Consider the following 21,676-nt stretch of genomic DNA (forward strand, 5'->3'; position numbering starts at 1 on the left):
ACTCAGCTCAAATACTAACTCCTTCCCCTCTTGAAGGTAAACCCTGGACCAATTCAGGTTGGTATCCCCAAGGTATATATATACATACCTTATTGAATGAATGAATATATGAGTACATGAATGAATATAATTCATAGTAAACATGTTTAATATTATATAGTCACAAATGAATTTATCATATAGTTAGTTGCAGGATGGATTTCATCTAGTCTTAATCTACTTTTGTTCTTTAACTATACAAAATAATGAATGCCTAAATTGGCATAATTATAAAGCTTTTAGGCACAAGTCTCTTTGATTGAATTTACTTTTGCTTAGCCTAGTAATTGTGACATTATAATGAATTATTGTAAAATCAGTTTCTTTTTGAGTTATTGAGAAACTCTCAAGATGTTCCCTGTCAAAGCCACCCATGTGGTTACAGGGTGTTGAATCACAGGACCATAGCAACACTTTGGAGGGAGTGCTCACATCAGCGACTATACTGGTAGAAGTACCAAAGATGTCTGGGTAGTTCACAGACCCTGGACTCAGTCTGCCCTGAGAATTAACTATTTGAGTTCCTTATGGCTACTGATAAAAGGAAGGACTTGAGACTTTCAAGTATAAGTACCCAGTTTTTTCTGACACATTTCTACTTCTTGCTTCCTAATTATACTAACATGCAGATTTTCAGCTTTGAGATAATAATAATAATAATAATAATAATAATAATAATAATAATAGAATATTCCACTGTAGAAGCAAAGATTTTGATCCCTGGTCTGTTGCTTAGTACCTGTGTGAGCTTAGGTAGAATTAGATTAGAGACTCCTTAATCTAATTCTTTCTAAAGAGGTCACACTGACAAAGGGATCAAAATCCATATAAGTTTATCTCTAGAGTCAAGTCGTCATCTTCCCACATAACTTAATTATGAGCATCCTTTTTCATTATCTATTTAAAATTCTCAAAATAGAACCAGTTCACTCTCAGTCCACTCCCAGTCATCCTTTTTTTATTTAACTCTTTCAGTACCCTTTGAAGACCATAAAGTTTTGAATAAACATTTCTTCTTCCCCGATAGAATGTTAGCACTACCTCAGCATTAAGTTTCTTCTCAAATAAATTTACGTTTCTAGCTTCCTCTGGACTCTTACTTTTCAAGTATCTACCAGAAATGTTTGGAAATCTTCTGTTGCTGATTTCTTTCGCAATCTGTAAACTCATATTCAAAGAAGTCCTCAGTTTTTTTTAGTAAAATGCTCTCTGATTTTGTGTGACTTTGTATGTAGTGCCTTGGTATTCAAATTCTTTCTTTCTAGATGATTATTCTATTTTTTCAGAGATGAGAAACTTTGGATTTGGGTTATGACAATCCCAGAACATTTCCTCTGTGGGCTTCTTTTTAGTACTGAAGGTGATCATTAGTTTCTTCCTATCACAATCTTTCTCTTGGATTCTGATAGATCTGAGCAGTTCTCATTTTTCATTTCTTTAAATATTGTGTCTAGGCTTTGAGGATTTTTTTTAAATTTAAGGCAATGGGGTTAAGTGACTTGCCCAAGGTCACACAGCTAGGTAGTAATTATCCGAGGATGGATTTGAACTCAGGTCCTCCTGACTCCAGGGCTGGTGCTCTATACACTTCGCCACCTAGCTGCCCCCTGATTTGAGGACTTTTTGCATTTTTTTTGGAAGGGGGAGGGAATAGTGGTTTTCAGGAAATCCAGAAATTCTTAAATTATATGCACTTGACCTTTTTATTCTGGCCAGTTGTTTTCAATATCCATTACCTCTCATTTTCTTTTATTTTTTTCAGCCTTTTGATTTTATGCTAACATGTCTGTCTTAACAGAATTATTTATTACTGTTTGGTCTATTTTATTTTTATAAAAGTTCATTGTTGGTTAAGGTTTATAACTTTCTTTTAGAAGTTAATTTTTTTTCTTTTTCTTTTTTTTTTTTTTTGCAAGGCAAATGGGATTAAGTGGCTTGCCTAAGGCCACACAGCTAGGTAATTATTAAGGGTCTGAGAGCGGATTTGAACCCAGGTACTCCTGACTCCAAGGCCAGTGCTTTATCCACTACATCACCTAGCTGCCCCTAGAAGTTAGTTAATTTTTAAATGACCAATAATCAACATTTCATTTTTAAACTCTCATTTCTTCTAAGTATTCCATTTGTGGGCATTTTTTTTCTTTGAGATTCTGGTTGCTATTTGTAAGAGTTATTCTCTCCTACTTTGGATTTCTGTATTTGCAAATAATTTTTAAGATTGTTGGTTGAGACTTACTCATCTCAAACAGCATTTGTTTCCTGAACTGTGCTTTTCAGTGAGATGATCAGCTCTCCCTGGTCTCACCCTAGATCTTTGATCTTTACCTCTTCTGATTAGAAATCCAGGATTTTTCAGATCTAGTTTTAGATCTGCAGGGATCTGAGAGCCCATAGGCTCCAGTCTGAGCAGTAAAGTAATGCACTGATGTGTCTTTGCCCCTACTCCTCAGGGCTTCTGACCACCCTGGCACTTTCTCAGCGAAGCCCTCATTCTTTCCTCCATATAGAACCAGACTGACTATTTGATTGACGTCTCTGTTTCTTCTGGGAAACTACCCTATACTTTCACAGACTTTGTTGGCAGGGTCTCCTTTCCCATTACCTTTGGGCCTTTGGCTGACTTTTTAAGTATCAGTAGGATGGAAGAAGTCCCTTCTAGTGTTTCTTATTGAATTTTTAAATCATTATTTGGACTGCAAACTTTAGGACTTTGTTGGAATATTTATGTGGAAACTTGACAGTCAGCTTTCCATCAAAGTAGTCATCTTGGCAGGAAAAATTTTTCTTGTATGAAAGATGTTACCACTTTGATTTTTCGTCTAACTGAATATTTTCTGTCATCTACATAATATATTGTAGGTGAAAAATTGTTATAATAGGTTGAATCACACAAGATAGAATAGATTGTACGTGATTTGGACAGATGGAATACTCCCATGTATGAAATCCATTAAAAATGGAAGCATGTGTTATGATAAAAGCTGGTTTATTTACATAATTCCTGATAATGTATTTTATTTACTTATTTCTTAGTGAAGTAATTTTCCTTTTACTTGATAATCACTTGTCAGATATTTAAGATTTTCCTATATGATTTATTTCACAAAGTTTGACAAGAAGCCTTGTGGTAAAGAAAATGAAAAACTGCAACCTGACTATCATTGTGTTGAATGTGCTAAAGCAAAACATGCAGAGTCATTGTCAACCTTTCTATCATTTCTTTTAGTTTGAAATGCAGTAAATTGTCAGCTTTAAAAGGAAATAGATTCAATTCATTCAACATTGTATTTCCAAATAGTCAAATAATTTAAAAATACTTTAAATCAAGAACTTGTTTCTTTGCAAGAGCCTATATTTTTAAAAAAACACTAAAATATGGATGGATTTAGTGGAGTATTAATCAAGATTAATAAGACTATACTGGATTACATGCATGACATCTTATAGCAATACTAGTTCTGTATACTAAATCTTTTCATTTGTTGTTGTAGCCTGTTGTGTTGAAACGACTATCAAAGTAACAATAACTCTATTCTTCCAGAACTATTTAATTATCTAAGGCATCTAGTGGTATATTCAATGACAGTTTTCAATTGTATGTGATAAAAATATAAATTCCATCTGTTTTGTATCTGCATCCTACTGGAAGCCAGGCACATATGTAAGAAGTGTCTTTCCGATCCTCATAAATCAGAGTCCAACAAAACTCACAATATTGGTACAGTCTGTTCTGGAAGGAGTTCTCAAACTTTTAACCACAGGAAGTGGTGTGGTTATTTTTTCCCTCTTTATCCCTGCCAAGCCGCCTACGTGCTCACTGTGGTTTATTAGTTTCCCTTGGTCCTTTAAAAGTTCTAATTCATTCCAATAACCGAATGGAAGTGGACTGTATCTACTTAAAAAATAAAAACAGGCAAATTGCTGCTAATAAGATAGCTACCCAAATCTACTTGTTGTACAGCTGGAAGCAGTAAAAATGCCTCGAAGAGATGACAAATAACAGTTTTGACATAGAAAAAACACAGTTATTAAATATAGTGTAATAACTTAAAGCCGATGATAATCCCTAAATTAAGCTTAATAATAACTCATAACAATAACAAATTTTTTATACAGTGCTACAAAGTTTGCAACCAATTTACATCTCATTTGATCCTCACTATGGCCCTGTAAAGTAGGAACTATTTATTTCCTCATATTACAAATGAGGCAATTGAAACTAAGAGGAGTGATGTGATTTGCCTATCATCCCACAGTCAATAAAAGAGGAAGAGTTTGAGCTCACTTCTTTGTGAGTCTTGGTCTACGTCCTGATTGATGTATACCACTTAAAACCTTTAGAAAGGATATGTTATTACTGCATAGAATTTTGCATTCAAAAATCTAAGGCTATTGCTGAATGATTTTTAAAGGTATTTTTTAAATGCTAAATTTTAAAATAGCAAATAAAATGAGCATTTCCATATAAAAAGAGAATTGTGCATAAAACTGCGAATCTCTATTACATAGATCTTTTCATTTTAGGCTTATACATTTAATAGCTAAGTTTCAGAACTGTCCTATTTATCTAAATTTCATTCTATTCTTTAATATGTGTTAAAAGGACATCAATATCTTTTCTTCCTTCCTTCTTTCCTTCCTTTCCTCCCTCCTTTTTTCCTTTCTCTTCCATTTCCTCTGTACACATAGGGTAGCATACCCTTACCTGCAGGTGCTCTGCTCAGATATCTTGAGATGTATAGGCTAGATATCTTTCTGAAGGATCATGCTTTATACCCCACTCTGGATCTTATTAATTGGTCAACAATAGGTTCTAGGCCAAGCCCCATTTGGTTGTTGTTTGGACCCTGGTGGGCTCAGAATTAATGTAGATAGCAATTATTTCTATTTTAGCCAGAAAAAAATGAAGGTCTTTCTCATCTTGATTGATTTTTTACCATTCTCTGCCTCATTTCTTACCTAACTTTAATCACAGAATGAATTTTGCCTCAGTCAAAATGAGACCTGTTACCAAACTTAGCTTAAAAGACCAAAATCTCCCACTTTATTCATGGCCATTTCCAGTCCTCCTGGCCTACATCTTGCCACTGGACCCAGTTGACTACAGAGGAGAAAGTGAGACTGGTGACTTTGCATAGCACTACCTCACTTAAATCCAGTTCACTTGCTTGCATGTCATGTCATGGCATCATCTTTCTGATGTCATAGTCCTCTGAGAATGAAGGACAAACAGCACCTCCAGGTATCAAATAGATAATCCTCAGTTGCAAAGTCTTAACCACCCCCCACTATCTTTTCCATTTTTCTCTCATCTTACACCCCTTTCTCCCCTCCCACCTTAACAAGGTGCTCTTTTTATCCCTGGCTTGAGTTTACTTTCTTGAACAATACATTCCATTTCTTGACTCATTACATTTCCTTTTTTTTAAAAAATAATTTTTTATTGATGTATTTTGTTTTCATATCATCATTTCCCTCAAAATTCCTCTCAGAACCATCCCATGTAACAAATAGTGGTATTTAAAAACAAAAAAGAGTTAAAAAATGAAGGGGGGGAAATAAGTACAACTCATTATTTTGCTGGAAAAAATCTCAAAACTTGTGTAATATGAAATACCTGGGGACCTCCAACTTCCAGGGAAAATTGGGGTTATCTTTTTAATTTAAGTCATGCTTAATCTTTGTAATTTTGTGACATTCACTTTTGATTTTTGTATGTGGTTATATATATATATGCATATATATATATATATATATATGACCCTGTTTATTATTATCCCTGTTTATTATTATCTTCTTGAGGTCATAGAGTTCTTCCCATGCTACTCTTTATTCATCATATTCAATTTTTCTTACAGGGTAGTAATATTGCATCAATTCATGTAACACAATGTGTTTAGCCATTCTCCAGTTGATGGGCATTTTTCATTTCTCTATTAGGAGTTACATAGATAGTACATTTTAACATTAGTTATCATCAGAATTCCAAAGTCTTTCAAAATTTTTTGCCTTAGATTTATTGTTTTTGTTTAAATTATCTTCTGATTCTGCTCACTTCCCTCTATCAGTTCATAAAGTCTTCTGGAGTTTCTCTGAAACTATCCCTGTTCATTACTTCTTATAGTATAATAATATTCCATCCTATTCATAAACCATAACATGTCCAGCCATTCCCCAATAGATGAGTTTCCCATCAGTGTACAATCCTTTCTCATCTCAAAAAGAGCTATAAATATTTTTGTACATACTTGTGTAGGGTGGGGTGAGGCAGGGAGCTCATTGTATTTCATTAATCTGCCATCTTGACTGTACCTCAAAATTGATCTTTTTTTTAAATAGTTTAACTAGGCTTAGTTTAACAAGATACACTATTTTGGGTTTCTTAACCTTTCAGCCTTTTTCTTGTATTCTAAATCACTTTTTTTCTGCCTATTATTTGGCCTAAGCTGCTTCCATCACTGTATAGATGTTCCTACTCTCCTTCTTTATCCAACCCATCAGATTGAGAAAACACAACCTCCTATCTGGGGAAGCAGAGGAAGGGAAGTTGACTGTGCTGACTGAGATCCCTATTCAAAGTAACCCTTTTCCTTTAAGTTCAAAGATTCTGTCCCATTTGGCCTAACTATACTGTGTGTTCTCTGCTACCTACTTCCTCTATTGTTCTTCCTTTTGGGTGGCTGAATGGAAATTGTGGTTGTTGCTTCTTATGGGGATGAGGATTTAAGTGATGAGGATTTAAGATGTCTCATTACAGTAGTGGCATCAGACAGGAATCCCCATAGCCAGGCCATAAAGCATAAGCCTGGGAGGTTGGTCCCACTACCTTTAGATTGTACTAGGGGGTTGGTAAAGTGAGTGGGTGTTCTAAACATTTAAGTTCTCCAATGTCATTTCATGAGGTTTTTACCTATTAAAGTATTTCTGTCTTCTAATATGTTGGATTCAGGATTAGTTACTCTATACCTGATCCATAGTTCCTTTTTCTGAGGCTTTTAGGTTACAGTGGTTTATGGACAAAAAAATCTACTTCGCCATTTTGCCAATCATTTGGTCTCACCTTTCCTTAATTTAAACATATTTTTTCTTTGTAGTCAAAATGGCTCTTTTTTTGGAATTGATGGATAAATTAAATTATACCTAACCTAAATAATAAATTAAAGGCCATATCTTAACAAGAAACAGAAGTGAGAGTGAAACTAAACACTATTAGATTCCATCCTGAGTTCTAACCACTAGACTATTGACAATTTCCCCTCTGATTTAGAACCTGTTTTATTATTTTTACATTTTATTTCAGGAAATTTCTGGAAATAATAAAGTAACTGCCTAGTAATATATTTTATTTAAAGAGTTTATAACTTTCTTTAATTTTTTTTCTCACAAAGAAGAAATGTTATTTTATTCATGTGAAAAATAAATTCCTGAGCTTATAGATTTAGACTTGGGAAGGTCATGTCATCCAAACCCTTTATTTTTAGCCCTGAGGACACTGAGGCCCCAAGAGATTTAGTGACTTGCCTAAGTCCACACTCATTGTGATATTTGGTCTGTCTCTTCTACCCAAACGTTTTCTGATTTTTGTCTCTTTCTCTGGGAGCAAAAATCAAATCAATACTGCCATTTATACTGGAAAGGAAATGTCATTCTTTGGAGTCCCTATACTTCTACTCATATCTCTCTTGACTTATTAAACCAGTACAACTCTCCCTGACTGCCATTCCTTTTTGTTGTTGTTGTTGATGACCCTTATTGGAATGTAAGCTCCTCAAGGCCAATATCTACATCATTTTTATATTTGTATTCCTAGACTTTGTTGTTTTTCCTTCTTCTTGAAGAAGAATCATGACATTAGGGAGGTGGCATCATGACATGCATGTGAATTGGATTTGAGTGAGGGGGACTGTGCTAAGTCACTAGCCTTACTTTTTCCTCCAGAGTCATCTGGGTCCAATGGCCAGTTAAGAATCAGGACAACTGGAGATGGCCCTGGATTGAGATAATCAGGGTTAAGTGACTTGCCCAAGTGAGTGACTTGCTAGTGTCAAATATTTGAAGTCGGATTTGAGCTTGGGTCCTCTTGACTCTAGGATCAGTGCTCTATTCATTGCACCATTAACATAGTTTTTGGGGGGTGGCTAGGTGTTGCATGGGGAAGCTAGGTGGCACAGTGGACAGAGCATCAGCCCTGGAGTCAGGAGTACCTGAGTTCAAATCCGACCTCAGGCACTTAATAGGCAAGCCACTTAACCCCAATGCCTTGCAAAAACCTAAAAAAAAGTGTTGGCATATAAGAATTATGTTGATAATTTTTTCATTATTCAATAACTCATTAAGGAATTAGATTGCTATGAAAATAATTCAGGGAAGAGGTGATAAAGACCTAAGCCAATTTTGTGACTGTATGAGTAGAGAGAAGGGAGAAGATGAACATAAATAACAGACATAATGTAGACATAAAAATGGCAATGATTGACAAGAAATTGAATATGGGAAGTGAAGGAAAAGGAAAAGGAATAATTGAAAATGGCTCCATGGTTGTGTACCTGGATGACTAGAAAAATGGAAATGCCTTCAACTGAAACAGGAAAGTCTGAAAGAGAGGTGCATTTAAAGGAAGAAAACAATGAACTCCATTTAAGACTCCTGGGATTTGAAACATCAAAATATCACTGACAGAAGAAGGAATATGATATGAAACATTGTGGAGACTTTAAAAAGGAGACAGAATTTTACTAAGAAATCTTGCTGTTTGATTATACACACTTGGAACAACATGGAGGCTGATCAATCATGATGGACTTGTTCAAAGACAATTGTGGTGGAAAATACTATCTGTATTCAAAGAAGGAGCTGTGGAGTTTAAATGAAGACCAAAGTTTATCATTTTCAATTTTTAAAAATCATCTTTTGTATTATATAGTTTTGTTATCTCTAACACTTTCTTCTGTTTGGATCTGATTCATCTCACAACACATTCAATTTTTGATCTATGTTTACTTTGGTTTTTGATGTAGAGCCTAAATCAGATTGTTTTCTGTTGGGAGGGGTTGAGGGAAGGGAGGGAGGGAGAAAAATTGTAAAAGTCAAAGCCTTGCAAAAAAAATGATTGGTAAAAACCAAAAACTAAATAAATAAAGATGCAGCTCAGGCATCAGCTTCTTCATGAAGACCTGAAGTCCCAATTACAAATATAATTGTTCTCTGTCCCAAACTTCCTTGAATTTTACAGTTTTTAGATGTTTGTGCTCATTTACTTTTTATTTATACATATTTATCCAGTTTTCATATGTGTATTTCCATATTTCCCTACCTATAAATTCATTGTGAATAGGGATTATTTCATACTTTCTATGCATTGACACATAGTATAAAATTAATAAATACTTATGGAGTAATAAAAAAAGAAATCTTGCTGTTTGTAATGGAATATTGTGCTTTAAGAAATGATAAGCTTGTGATTTCAGGAAAACCTGAAAAGTCTTACATGAACTGATGTGAAGTGAGGTGAGCAGAATCTGAAAAACACTGTACATTGTAACAGCATGATTGGATGAAGATCGACTACAAATGTCTTATCTGTTCTCCACAATACAATGATCCAAGACCATTTCAAAAGACTCATGATGAAAAATGCTAGCTGCCTCCAGAAAAAGAACTGATAGCATTTGAATGCAAACCAAAGCATACTATTTTTCACTTTCTGCATTGTTTTGTGTTTTTCCCCCTTTGGATCTATGTTTTCTTTTACAACATAACTAATATGGTAATATGTTTTACATGACTGAACACATACAGCCTATATCAAATTGCTAATTTTGTTAGGGAGGAGGGAAGAGAGAAAATTTGGAACTCTATTTTTTATTTTAAAAAAAAGAGACTGGACTGTCCCCTCCCAAAAAAAGAAATCTTGCTGTTTATGGGATATGCAATTTTATCCTCAGTGAAAAGCTAATTCATCCCTGATAGTAGAAAGACTGGACAACTGAAAAGTTCTAGAGATTAGCAAAGACCCGTGTAAAGAAAATTCATCCTTTGTCTATAGAAGGGTTTGAGACTTCTTGGCTAGAATTTCATCTTTTGTGAGGTACCTCACAGAGTATAGTAACATTGCTAGAGAGGTTTCACCCTCCATAAGTTTATATTTTGGGTTGCAGAGCTATAGTTTTGCTGAGTATTATCATCAGCTGACAATCAGTAGATTTAATTATAATAACAGATAGGCCAATAGGTCCTAAGAGACCTAGTCAATTTGACCTGTGACCAAACTAACCTATGAAATTTCTCTTTCTTTCTTTCTTTCTTTCTTTCTTTCTTTCTTTCTTTCTTTCTTTCTTTCTTTCTTTTTTGCAAGGCAAATGGGTTTAAGTGGCTTGCCCAAGGCCACACAGCTAGGTAATTATCAAGCATCTGAGCCCGGATTTGAACCCAGATACTCCTGACTCCAGGCCCAGTGCTTTATCCACTGTGCCACCTAGCTGCTCCTAACCTATGAAATTTCAAGTGAAGTGATTATTGCATATGTTCATTGATGATATATAGTAATTGCTACATATTTATGAAACGTAGGAACATTATCTTTTAGCTACTATTTTATTATCTCTTTGTATATATGTTGTTATTTAATGAAGACCTGTCAAACAAGTAACTCAAGATCTATAGTGGACAGCAACACTCCCAAGTACAGGGGGACCAAATTAAAATGTAATTGCGGAAATTTTAACAAGATAAATAAAAACAAAACATGACATTTATAATGTTAACATGTGGTTTTCTAAGTCATTATGGGACCTCTAGAGATTCTTATGAATGGCTTAGTGGCCCTATTTTTATCTGAATTTGACATTACTGGCTCAGCATATGATCTGTTATTGTATACATTTATTGATATTATTATATCAGTTTTTATTACTATCTATTTATTTGTAGAGCTATGCTTAAACTTTGATACATATATCAATATTTCCTTGTTTATAATTTAGACTTATAGGCACTGGCAAATATATCCAATCCCACCCAAGTGGATTTATTTGATTTTAGACTGACCTAATTACAGAAAAAGATCCAGATAACGCACTTGTTAAAATAACTATAAAATACAGCCACACAAGTTGATATTTTTATGAGGTGCAAACCACTGTTTGGAGTCAACCAGAAAAGGATCAACAAATAGAATGAAGAATAAATGTTAGATTAAACTCTGAATAATAATAACCTCTCAAGAATAATACACCTCAAGATGATCTTTAAATGTTAGTTCCCTGAATTTAGAAGACAAACTCAAAGAGAAGCCTTTTCAGTCATTCTGGAAAACAATTTAGAACTTTGAATTAAAAAAATCTGATTGATTGAAAATACATTAAAAGATGATCTGGTAAGTTTTTGACCACTGGTAGGTTATACACCAAGGAGATCAAAGAAAGAAGAAGAGGATCCATATGTACAAAAATTTTTGTAGCAATTTTTTTGTAGTTTAAAAAAACTGGAAACTTAAAAAATGCTGATCAATTGGAAAACAACTAGATAAATTATGTATGCATATAACTGAAAACTATTGCTATAAGAAATGGCATAAGAAATGATTTCAGAGTAACCTGGGAAGATTCATATAATTTTATGTTAAATAAACAAAACCGGAAGAGCAATTCATACTGTAGCAATACCGTTATATAATGCTATATACTAGTAGACAAACAACTTTGAAAAATTTTAAAGATATTAATCAATGCATTGATCAACAGTGGTTCTAAAGGACCGATGATGAGCCATGTTACTGGCCTCCTGACAGAGAGGTGTTTAATTGAAGATGCATAATGAGACATATTTGTTTTAGATATGGCCAATGTGTGAATTTATTTATTTTGACTATATATATATATATATATATATATATATATATATATATATATGTAAGCAACCCACTTATATGGGTTATAAAGTTTTTGGTTTTCTTTTTGGTTTTGCTCAATAAGGGGAAGGAGTTAGGAAGAAGTGAAAGCGGATTTTTGTTCATTGAAAAAAAATTGAAGAAGAAACAAGAATGGGAATGCAGAGAAAGGGATGTTGTGAGAAGTCATATGGAGCTGAGAAAGTAGAAGCATCAGATAGAGGCAATCTTCACTAAGAAAGAGGCCAGAAATCAGAAAGCAAGGAAGTTTAGATTTGGCAATAGCAAAAGCAGGTCAAACTTCCTTGAACGCCCATGCAACAGTGGTCATCCTGTACCTTCTTTTTTCATCATGAGATCCTTCAATGAAGCTTAAAGTAATTTCCTCTCCATATAGAAGAGTAGGGCAATCTGTTTACCACTCTGTTTCAAATATTTACTTTGGTTTTTATAAGCAGTGATAACCACTAACCATTGTGAGTTGGGGTTGAACTCTCTGAGATTAGAGATAGAAAAAAAACAAGTGAGAGAGGAGATGTCTCCAGAGAAGAGACAATTATATCCATAAAGGATTTTTCCAGAACTATTATGTCTAACCAGGAGTTTGGAATTAACACAAAGAACAAAAGAATTGTGTCACTCTCAATACTACTATTCATATTGCAAAAGGAGTATTTTAAAACGAAAAAACTCAGCTGAGTTAAAAAGTAGGATGAGAGGCACCATTTTCTAAAACTGCTACATATGGATAGCAGAGACTCAGAGCTGTTTATAGGCAACTGTGAAGAAGCCACTAGAGGAAAAATTAAAGATAAGAAAAAGAGGAAATGCCTGAAGAGGCAAGACCAGAGGAGAAGGGCATAAGATCAAAGGGATAGGTCAAAGACAAGTTAATATTTTTACAACTCTTGGGAAAGTAGCAGCCCCTAATCATGGAGAAGCCAAAATATTCTCTATGGAGATCATGGGGCTTGGGGGGATTTTCATCTTTTTTTCCCTTTAAGGAATAATCTCACTTGTTCACTTCAGTCTCATAGCAAGCACTCTTATCCTTAGTAGGAGAAACTTTTTGCTAAGTGCCAAACTCTTCAGAACACAGAGGGAAGACAAATGTAGTTAATCAACTATTTCCTCAGGCTCCTCTGTCTCTTGAACTAACCTTCTTGGTTCAAAGTTTGGTTCCTTCTTTCAGTGACATAAACCTAGTTTAGATTGAGCATTTATCCTCATGATTTTATCCCAATGACCATATCATGTCTATCCATCATACATGTAGAAGAGATTCTCTTAATATGCCAGAGGGTCTTTGTTTCTGTGTCCACAATGCCTTCTACTATCTCATCCACAATGTCTTTTAAGGCTTTCATTTATGTTTTACTTTTCCATAAAACATTGAATTGTCTCTTTTTTGCAATAAATATATATTTATGTGTTTGATTGAGTAATATGTATTTATATTTTATATATTATAACATTATAATGTGTATATACATTTATAAGTATATTTCTTTATATTATATATCTGTGTGATATGTATATATATACATATATGTTATCTAGCAATCATACAGGATTAAACTGACAGAAAATATATCATATATATAAATAAATTTTTATACTGAATCTAGGGAGAACAAAAATAGAGAAAGAAAATTAGAAACTTATTTCCTAGAGAATATTGAGGCAAAATAATCAAGAAACTTCCATGAATATATCAAGAAGATCATATACTGATCAGGAAAGGGTGGGGAGTTGCTATCCTGGGAATGAAAAGCTATGGGCATAATTGACCTGTCAGTAGCAAAAACAAAAATATGATTATCTCCATAGATAATTTGAATCATTTGAAAAATAAAGTAATCATTCCTATTAAAATATTAGAAATTATGCAAATAAATAGAGCCTTTCTTAAACTGATAAGTAGTCTCTATCTAAAGCCACAAGCAATCATTATCTGTTATGATTATAAATTAGAAACCTTCCCACCAAGATCAAGGGTGAAGTAAGGCTGTCCATCATCACTCTTATTCTTCATTATTTTACTATAAACATTAGCTATAGCATTAAAACAAGAAAAAAGAAATTGAAGGAATAAGAATAGTCAATGAGGAAATTAAAACATTTTTTCAGATGATATAATGACATATTTTGAGAACTCTAGGAAATCAGTCAGTTAAAAATTAGTCAAAACACTGTCAACTTTAGTAAAGTTATAGAATATAATGTAAACCCACATAAGTCAACAATATTTCTATATCAACAAAACCTAACACAAAGAGATGTGAGAAATAATATTGAAATTCACTTCAGATATTATAAAACACTTAGGAATCTACTTGCCAAGACACACACACAGGAACTATATGATCACATGCAGAACTCTTCACCCAAATAGAGACAGATTTAAACAATAGGAGAAATGATAATTGCTCATGGGCAAGTTGAGTCAATTGAATAAAAATGATACTACCCAAATTAATTTATTTATTCAGTGGCTTACCAATCAATCTACTATGGAATTATAGAATTTTTTAAAATAACAAAATTCATCTGGAAGAACAAAAGATCAAAAATATCAAAGGAAGTAAATTTTTACAAAATAAAATAAGTGGTCTAGCAATACCAGATCTCAACCTATATTACAAAATGGTACCCAAAAAAAATCTGATGCTGGATAAGAAACAGAAAATAGATTTAGGAACACTATACAGAAGTAAATGGAAAATAATCTAGTGATGATAAATCCAAAGATCCCAGCTATTCTATTCAACAAAATGTGCTGGAAAAACTAGACAGATCAACATCTTACACTGTCTGCCAAGATAAGTTCAAAATGGGTACATGATTTAGACATAAAAGATAATATCATAAGCAAATTATTGGAACATAAAAATTACATGTCAAGTATAGAAATAAAAGTTTATGTCCAAAAGAAGAGATAGCATCATGAGAGGTAAAATGGATACATTTAAATACTTGAAATTAAAAAAAAATTACACAAACAAAACCAATGCAGTCAAAAGTAGAAGAAGAGGAAACTGTCGAGGAAATTTTATAGCAAGTTTCTCTGAGAAATGTCTCATTTCTCAATTATATAAAGAAATTTAGTTTTGAGGTAATTGAGATGAATAAAAACTATGAATAAAAGCAGTGAATGCTGATATTCCTCATAGAAATCTCTAAGTCACTTCTATTGACCAGAATGTCCACAAGAGCAGAAAACAATAGCAATTTAATATTTGTCTTTTTCGTACTAATTCAAGTAAAACTAATGATTTCACTTGACTACAATTTTTAAAGACAAAGGGGCATGAAAAGATACATTTAATGAACTTAAAATTTCAAATCGATGTTTATGAAGTCATTTTGGAAGACTGACATTCCAACCTACCACATCACATACTGTATGATATTTAGGTTGATTGCCATTATTATAATAGATGTGGGGAAAAATAAACATATATCAAAAGCATCAATGAAAAACATTTTAAGAAATAAGGGCTTAGATGTATAGCACTCTTTGGTTACTAGATAAAATATTGTTAAATAACAAAAAATCACCTTCATAGTTTTGTGCATCTAGATGATTCAATGGATAGAGAATATTAAGCCTGAAATCAAGAAGACAAGAATTCAAACTCAGTCACTGACATAAATTGTGTGAACTTAGGCAGGTTTGCCAATAATTTGCCAATTTGCCAATTTGCCAACAATAATAATAATAATAATAATAATAATAATAATAATAATAATAATAACTACTTCACAGGGTTATTGTGAAAATAAAATTTAATATTTGAAAGGTGCTTTATATAAATGCAAATAAATATATTATTATTTGTAACTATTTATATTTTTATAACTGATTTCCTAAATCTTATCTCCAAAAAAATCAATAAAAAAAGCAACACCAGGAGTTCAAAATTGGAATGTCTATTAAATTAACTTGAAAAAAGTGATTAAATTTCCGAAGGATCAATACTTATTTTGTAGGGAAAGGTCCAGCTTCTTCATATTCTTTAGTCCTGTATCTAATAAGAAAATAAATTATATAAATTAATAGAAAGTATTTTAATAATTTAGAATTGGGACTCAGAGTTAATTTCTTAATTAATGAGAAAAAAGTTCTTTGCTTGTAGCATAAAATAAATTTTTAAAGAGAGTAAATTTAACAAAACTAATACATCATTTGAATCTCTGCACTCATAATTCCCTGCCTCTGCAAAGAAAAGAGGGAGGTATATATATATTTTTCTCTTCTTTATGGCTTATCTACATCATTTTCTTAACTTTCTTTCTCCTCCTCACCACTACTGACCTCATGCTATTTTTGTCATTAAATGATAGAGGTTTAAGAGATATTTTAAAATATTTCTGCAAAAAAATACTCAACAATTAGAAAGTATATCCCATTTGCAGGCAGCAGTGAAAAATGGGAGTGAAGGTAGGAGAATGAAAGCATTTCACCAGTTTCAGAAATATCACAAAGAAGAATAATTAAATCATTTTTCAGCATGAGACTTACTAGGTAAAAGACTCTTGTCTATGGGAATAGTCATCTCTACAGCATGACTTGAATCCCCATCTAAAACATGGTTCTCTAATAGCTTTCTCCATCATAGTTCCCCCAACTATCTAACTTTCTCTGAAAACAAAAGGAAAAGACCCCTAAACTCCAGGCATTCAACCCCCCATTGTTCTCTTCAGAGTACCAGCACTCATTCTTGTGATCTTAATTCAAGATTTATTTTCTCTTCTATCAATGTACCCTCAACTCCCATCATTTATTTTCTTATGCACCAGAAGCTTCAGACTACATTATTGTTAAGTAAATGTAATTTTGTTACATGATCTACAAATGTCTCATTTTGTTTTCATTTCAATCTTGTACCACCAGATTGATCTGAGTCATTCCTGGATATTTGGAGTAGCCAGCAGAATCATATCAAAAAGATGCTGTAAAAACATGATGTTGTAGTTGATCTTATGAATGAAGAAGGTCAAGGGCAGTCTAGATAAAGGGGAACCTTGAATGATTGGATGCAAAAATGGGACCCTACATGTCCTCTGGCAGCCTGGCTTCCAAACAAGAAGACTCACTAGAAAATCTGTTGAACTCTACTTTAATAAGGGCAATGTGAGAGGAGAATGGCAGCAGGAGTAAGGATGAGAACCCACTCTAGGAGAAGAAAGACTAAAGGATGATTCCTCCACTAACTAAGCAGAGAAAAGCAGTCAGGATTTTACCACCCAGGAACCAGGAGATGGAAAGAGTATAATGAACATTCTAATGAGTCATTGAAACAAAGGTTGATGAGTTATCATCCAAAGGGACAATGGCCAATTTTTCTTGGTTGCTGAGTTCCCTTGTCTTTTGGATCTTATGGAAGACTTATTTTTGCAAGGCCCATTAAATCAGTTAGGGACTTCAGATGAGGATTAACCTAATAAAAATGACACTCACTATATGTGTAACATTGGGTAAATCCCTAAAACTTCCTGGAATTAAGTTTCATCATCTGTAAGGTGAAGGAGTTGGACCAGCTGTCTTGTAAGGTCCTTTCAACCTCCAATCTACACTCTAAATTAAATAATACACTGGGAGAAAAAGCTGTAATTGAATTTTATATGAACAGAAAAGAAACTTATTCCTAGACTAGTATTTTTTTCTTTACATCAGTGGTTCTTAATCCTTTGGCAATCTAGAAAAATCCATAAACTTCTTTTCAAAACAATATAGCAAATAAAGTATTTGATTGGGATTATACAAGAAACCAATTTCATGGAAATGCAATAAAAATATTTACAATTAAATTCACAGTCCCTGGGTTAACATGTTCTATTTTAAAATGAGTTTCAAATCTGTAACATGTACATTTATGCACTTCCCTAAAATGTTTATAATTTTAAAATACATATTCCCTAGTCCTACTCTAATGGTTCATCATGTCATCAAGGTAACCTTGATGGGACCTTGAATGCTATAACAGGGTTTGAACTTTAGCAGGTTTTACCAAACTGGAAAAAAAAAATAAAAATCGGCTCGCCGTGCTCCTGCCGGCCCAGTCCCGCGCGGGTCCCAGAGCCACTTGCATCATGCCCTCGCTTCACCCTGTGCTTCGGGGCCCTGGAGCCTTGTTAGTGCCAGCCTCCTGTCCGGAGCCCCGGGCTGCAGATGGGCTCTCCCCATCCCTCCCCCGTCCCACCCCCTCCTCACCGTCTGTAGAACCTCTGCATGAGAGCTGCTTGGGACTTTTGCTAGTGTCATCACTAGCTGCAGAATGTTCCCTTTTGACATCTTTGTCCTAACTACATAACTTCCATAGACTTTCACCTGTGTTTTTCAGCATACGAAAATGTGCTTTATTGATTTATTTGGTGACAGGGAATCAGGATTCTGGATATCTATCTAGAGAAACATCTGGATCACAGTCTTTCATGGCATCATCCAGAGAGTCAGATGTGCCTGTTATTGAGCACAGTACAGGTGGGCTTCTAGGCAAGATGACTTTGCCAATTGGAATGCAGCGAGTGGCATTCAGTTATGATGATGTCCTGGAGGATCCCACACCGATGACTCCACCTTCATCTGACATGTGCAGTAAGGTTCTTTGGAAAAAGCGGGTCATTCCAGATCGGAAGTACCAACAGCTTTCCAAGGTTGAGGAGGGAGACAATAATTTCTCCATAACCCCCTCAGCTTCCAGTGACCAAATGAACAAAGTCCCAGTGGTGAAGGCCAAGGTTACACATGTCATCATGAATTCTCTAATTACAAAGCAGACACAATTCTCTGAAAACAGGACGCAGTTTTAAGTTTAAGCTGTATTATTAACATTTTCTCTACCATTTCCTCAAACCTAGGTTAATTTCTAAAACAAAAAAAAAAAATCAAGCCTGTTTTACAGCCTTTGCTAATTACCAAAGTGTAAATTCCTACACTAAAAGTTTAACAATTTGCTCTTGCCAGTGCTCTGGAAATGGTTCTACCACATCCCTACCTATATCTTTTAAAAATGCTTCTTGAGAGCTTATAAGTGACAAAGATAGACATAGGTCTAAGTTATCAAAAGTCTGGAGAACAAAATATTTGATTGACTAGAGAGTGAAACTAAAATTTATTGGGCAAGTCTTGTAGGAGATAACTAACCTTAGATTAATTTTTGAAGAGAAAGCTGTTTGAGGATATATGTTAGGAAATAAAAGGTGATATGTTCTCTGGGCATATCAAATTACAAAATTAATATGCTTTTAGAACTCAAGATCATATATTTCAAATAAGAATTTACTCTTTTCTTGTGGACTGACTCAAGCCCATAGAACTCAAGTGATTTCTCCATGGTAGTAATTTTTCCATAGGTAGTAATCAACAGAGCATAGATTTCAAATAGATCCTCTAAGTTCAAATCTAGCACTATTTCCACAGTATCATGATGTAATGATGTTTGTCCTACATTCTTGAAGAAAATCATCAGTTTAGTGACTTGCCCAAGGTCACGGCTAGAAAACGTGAAATGTCTGAATTTGAATTCAGGTCCTCCTGACTCCAGGGCTGGTGCTCTATCCACTTCACTATCTAACTGACACTGGGAATCACTGCAAAATAATTGGGTGAGAGAAGAAAGGGGATTGTGTAGTTAAAGGTGCAAAATTTCAGAATTCTTTGACTGGAATTACCAAACTGTATTGTGTTTCATTGCTACTGTGCCATTTTCAAGCATAAAGTGTGTGAAATTGATATTTATAATCTTAACTTTCAATTGTATTTAAAAAAATGTAAATCAATCTAGACAGACAAAAAATAAGTTTATACAAAGTTAGATGAATAATATACACAGCACATATACACATATATGTCAGTTATATTAGTTAAAAACTACAGAACAGTTTCACAAAGATTCCATTTAATTTTTTTAGAAACTAGATTTTATTAGCACCTTCTGGTTCAAATTATTGGTAGATTAAATGGCGAATCATTTAAAAAATTTTAATAAAAATTTTTGATGTAAATTTCCTTCTTATACAAAAGAATGTTTTCATGATTGCTAATCATGCCACTTTCCTTCTTAAACCCCCCAGAATATGTCATAATATATTAAAATCTGATAATGAATATCAGTTTCACAAATTATAAGAGGGAGATGGAAAGAACATAACAAATATTCTAATGAGTCATTGAAACAAGGTTGATTAGTTGTCATCCAAAGGGCCAATGACTTTGTAGCTACACTGTGAATACCTTTGTTGCAATTATCTTTTACAGCACTGGGCAAATGTTCTGATAAATATTGGAAAATACCATTTTTGACTCATCATGTGTCTATGAATTTGAAGTCTCTAAACCCAGAATCAATTGACCAATTCTTAAACTTTTAGTCATATAATGTGAATAAAACATGTATGAGTTAAAGTTTGCTTTGCATATTAGCTCAATAATCAATATATTCAACATGTTGTTAACTTCAAGTATTAAATTTGATGCATATATTGACTTATATACCAGGACAGCAATGTTGCTATCATTATAGAAGGATAACTAGAGATATTTCCATAATGTTAGCAAGCAGTAATATATTTCAATTAACTGATTTACACAGTTTCTTTCACCAAATCATAATTATTTTTTAACTTAATTTTTTCAAATATTGGAATTGATTTTCTCTATTTGTTTATTACATGTCAAATGCAAGATTATGAATTTTCAACTAAAAAATCAGAGAATCCCTTTCCAACTCCAAGAACCTTGAGTGGCCCTCTAGTACAACCAATTCCTGAGAAGGGTCTCTCTCTCTCTCTCTCTCTCTCTCTCTCTCTCTCTCTCTCTCTGTCTCTCTCTCCCTGGTTTTTGCAAGGCAATGGGAATAAATGATTTGCCTAAGGTCATACAGCTAAGTATTAAGTGTTTGAGGCTGGATTTGAACTCAGGTCTTCTTGACCATAGGGCTGGTACTCTATCCATTGTAACATCTAGCTGCCCCACCAGTTTCTCTTTCCAAAGAGAAAGAAGTCACTTTTTTTCAGAACCAACACAAGTGGTCCAATAGTTGGAAATTTTTTTCTTGAGCTCAATCTTGAATTTGTTTCTTCATCACTCTTATCTATCACCCTGGGTTTTGCTCTTTAGAATCAAGAGTCAGACAGAACTGAAAAGACTGAACAACAACACAACCACCAATTCTATAATCAGATTTACTGCTGAATTGTTAAGAGTTCAAGTGTAGTATTTTCCTTAATCAAGAAAAGAGCTTATTTCAATAATCCTTGCAGATATTTTCCATCTTTCATCTGTTTGTTCTCTTTTGTTTCATCATTAAGTGTCCTTGGGTTGACTTTGCCTAGTTGGCTTTTGCTTCAGCTTTTATCTTCCATTGCTTCTCTTTTTTATGAGAGATCAACAGCACTGCTCGTAATCTGCTACAGTTCTTTGATGTAAGATTTTACAGATGAGTTTTTGTCCTAACTGATCCATCTTTTTCTGCAACAGTTGTTGGTGTATAATAGGAAGCATTCATTTCCATTGTCATCGTTTTGCAAATACTTTTCATGGACACCACAATTCTGGAGGACCAAATATTCATGAAAAGCATGGTTTGTTGTTGTTATTGGCTTTGGATATATGACAGAAGTCATTTTTATCAATTGTTCTATTTGCTCTCTGAGGAGAATTTGTAAGCAATCTTTTGTTTAGTTGCAAAGTCTTTCTTTGGTTTTAATTTCTAAATACAATTTACTTTCTTTTATGGTATATTT

The 21,676-nt window shown here is 33.7% G+C and overlaps 1 protein-coding gene across 2 annotated transcripts in view; it reads left to right on the forward strand.

Annotated features, from left to right (window-relative positions):
• CFAP299 (cilia and flagella associated protein 299) overlaps positions 1–21,676 on the forward strand; it is a 456,940-nt gene that overhangs the window by 132,806 nt on the left and 302,458 nt on the right. The gene's annotated exons all lie outside the window — the stretch shown is intronic.

Source organism: Macrotis lagotis, chromosome 3 (genome assembly GCF_037893015.1).
Source record: "Macrotis lagotis isolate mMagLag1 chromosome 3, bilby.v1.9.chrom.fasta, whole genome shotgun sequence".
Taxonomy (NCBI): Eukaryota; Metazoa; Chordata; class Mammalia; order Peramelemorphia; family Peramelidae; genus Macrotis; species Macrotis lagotis.